This window comes from Eschscholzia californica, unplaced genomic scaffold (genome assembly GCF_041429995.1).
Source record: "Eschscholzia californica isolate CP2 unplaced genomic scaffold, dmEscCali1.0.p SCAF_2, whole genome shotgun sequence".
Classification (NCBI taxonomy): Eukaryota; Viridiplantae; Streptophyta; class Magnoliopsida; order Ranunculales; family Papaveraceae; genus Eschscholzia; species Eschscholzia californica.
The window spans coordinates 48,239,152-48,242,904 of record NW_028238309.1 but is presented as its reverse complement, the minus strand read 5'-3'; positions in this window follow the sequence as shown (position 1 = coordinate 48,242,904).

Here is a 3,753-nt window from a genome sequence, read left to right as displayed (position 1 = left end):
AAGTGTTCTAAAAAGAGTAGTTTTGACTTTAGGAAGCTCTCAAAACAAATTTGGAAAAATTTAAAAGTTTCTAAAAGTTTTAAATTTTTTTTTAGAAGTGTTCTAAAAGGAATTTCAAAAATTTAAGAAAAGTTTTAAAATTGGAAAATAGCAACTTAGAGTTGCATAAGAAATTTTTTTTTTTTTTTTTTTCTTTTTGGAAACTAGGGTTTTGAAAAACCCTAGTGTCCGGCCAGGAAGCTTCCTGGCCGGACCAGAAGCTCCTGGATGCGTCCTCTGGACGCGTCCAGAGCAGCTGCTGAGACGCGTCTTGAAGACGCGACCAGCAGCTGCGACAGAAGCTTCTGGACGCGTCTTGAAGACGCGTCCAGAGCAGCTACTAAGGACGCGTCTTGAAGACGCGTCCAGGTCGCGTCTAAGACGCGACCAGCAGCTGCGAAGGAGCTTCCTGGACGCGTCTAGGACGCGTCCAGAGCACTCGACCAGACGCGTCTTGGAGACGCGTCTGGGAGGTTCTGGGTGTCTCGGACTAGTCCGAGACACCTAGTGCTGGTCCGGTCTAGTACCAGACACGTCTAGAACGCGTCTGGTACATGGACTAGCGTCCTGGCTCCGGCCAGGACGAGACCAGGCCTTGATAGGCCTCGGCCAGGACATGCCGGCCCTATGGGCCGTGCTATGTCCGGACCTTGTCCGAGCCCTTTTTGGGCTTGGGCCGGGACTTGTCTAGGACTTGTCCTGGGCTTTTTCGAGGCTTTTTGGACCACGAAAAGGGACCATCATTCGAGTGGGAGTTTTTGCCAAAAATTATTTTCCGATTCCAACCAAATAATTCCAAAATCAATCCGGGCCATCCAAGAGCCCAAAACGGATTTCTCTTTAAATTGATTTATGAAATCATTAAGAATCGAACCAATATTTTTTCCGAAATTGACCCGGGCTTTCTCGAGCCCAAAACGGAGTTTTTCTTAAAGATGATTTTAATCATAAAAGATAAAACCGGAAAGCACCATTAGTTGAATTCTTCGAATTTAGACTTAAGGTCCGCAATGTGACATGTAATGTCAACAAAAGTATCTCCCAAGATAATCATGCATATATAATTCTTAGCCTTGATATATTATATGATTGCATGTGATGTGAATGCGGGAAACTAGTATGGCCATAGATTTATTTCTTTATTCTTGTTTTAAGCACGGATGGGTGCATGCTTTGTAATTAATTTTAATTTCAAGTTTATACGATCTGCGAATCGTTAGAGTCTTGTAATTAGAGTTTAGGGTCTATGAGTCCATTGAAGAAACTCGAGGATGAAATCCAAAGGCGAGTGGGAGAAATCAATGGAGGTTCAAAGATGGCGATCTGAGACGAACCAAAAGGCGAAACAAGAAGAAAACCAAGGGTGATTAGATCTTCTAGGTTAGGGGCCATACTAGGATCCATGTCTGCTTGATTTACTTTCTCGCGCGCATTTACTTACTTATTTACGCTTTATGTCGTGGATGTTAGTTAGGCTAAATAGTTCACTATAACAAACGCCAGACTAGCGTAAAAGTCCCCAAAACGTAATCTTGAGTAATCGCCTATCCAGATTAAGACACTCGTTGCGCCCTTGTTCGAGGAAGGTGGGTCGGCCTTCGCAGAGTACCTCCTCTACCTTGGGACAATGCGGGTAGGTCTATAGAAGAGGCCTACACGTCTAAATGGTTCTACTCAACGAGATCAGCAAGAGAGTCTTGGATACTCGAGGCAAAAGGATAGATTAGTCATTCATTAATGAAATCTATCAACCAAGAGTCATAAGGTATGATCAGTGAAGTAGTTCACTCACCCGGAACGACGGAGTCAAAGGGTAGGGCCTTCGTCCGCTTTACTCCGTAGAACTGGGGTCTTGGAATCACTTATTCAATCGGGGACGATTTTTATTGAATAATGTGGGAAAACTAAGTTTTTCAAAAACGATAACGAGTTTTAAAACTTTGCCATTTCTTTATGTAGTTTTAAGATGACACAAACGATTTCAACATTGAATCACACCTAAGGAAGGTCACTAGAATACCCAATCCCAATGTTGGCTCATACAAGAGAAGGTCAAAAGCCATTTGCAAGCAATCGTATAACATTCTCTTTGGAAGAGTAATGAATGCTAGCATAACCATTAAGACAAACTAAGGAAGAAATTCCTACAGAAGTCATAAATGGAGAGGTACGAGACCTCCAAGGCAATCTGAAAGTCATCCTAAGGGAAGACAACAGAATACATCTATCACCCAATTCAATATCGATTGAACAAAGATTGATAAAGACCTTAGATGAGTCACTCAGGTTGTTACAAACAAACTGAGCAGAACATACGGGAATATCTAGTCTAAGAAAGGTTCTTGAGATTTGGTACAAAGAATCTAAGAAAGAGATCTTAAGATTCAAAAGGGCAAAAGGATCAGTCAAGTGAGACAAACATTTGATCAAAGAAAAGCAGTTGCCGAGTACATGATCAAGAGTATTCCTCATTACTGTGAATGTTTCTAAAACAATGGCTAGACCATTTAAAAGGAAACTACCTTTAGCACCTGGAGGACAAAAGGAATGGAATTATGAATTCCGGTCCGTATCCTTGCTAACAAAGTTAAAAACAAGTATCGTAAAATTCCTTCATCAGGTATTTAAGACCAGATGAGCGGCTCAGTGGGAGCTTAAGGGAATTACATACTTGACTAAAAGAAGTAAAGATCCAAGAGGGAGCAGAAGCAGTAATGCTAGGGATGCTGAAAGGGATCAAAGTCTTCTTTTAGACACTGATCTAGCTTAGAACTTAATAGTGATTATTTTGTTCTTCTAGAAACATATGATGTTTTAAACCAGTGGTAAAATTAACTGAAGGTTAACATTGATAATGGCTAAAATCAAGAGATTCAAACTCATTAAACTTCAGCATTGTCAATTAGGTCTTAAGGACTGAATTGACAAAGTCACCCTTTTCAAAAGGCATAGAGACTGGTAATCTATTAGGACTCATACAGTGTTATGCTGACCTATAAGTTTACTTGCAGAAGCTAACGAGAGAAACTTCAAATACGTACTCTGACAACTTCATGAAGTATGGAAACGTACAAATCATAAAGTATAAGTCGGAATGTTTGAAAAATTCAAACAAAGTACAAACCGAAGTAAAAGAATCATTTTGACCAGAGAGTTTAAGTCATCCGATTAGATTGGAGTGGTAAAAACTTGAGTCAAATACTTGATAACCATCAAAGGAGTTGAGAAACCGTTTCCCAACTCGCTCCATGGAACACATCTGAGGGATGGTGGATTCAGTGGGAGTAATCGAACATTGCTATGCATAATTCGATCAAAGATGGGTTTAAGCCAGTCTTCCGAATAATTTTGGACATATTCTAGAAACGATCGTTTTCATACTTACCAAAGTCCATTTAAAGGCTAAAACTTGTAACAACGTTACAAAAACTAGCTAATATCTGACGCAATTTCTTTTGAAAGAAATTTGGGCTTCTTCCACAACCAATCAAGAGAACAAAGTGTTTGTTGCTCATGATATTATTCTTCTTATAATTAGCACACCTGGTCGTCTGGGAGAAAAACACTAATTATTACAAGAATAAGTGGGAGAAAAGTACAAGTCGATTTAATTCGATCATGAGAAAAATCATGGAGGGTCATGAAGAACAATCATGAAACTTGTACAAGACGATTAAAGTCGACCAAGAGCAACAAACTGCGGCTCCTCGGAAA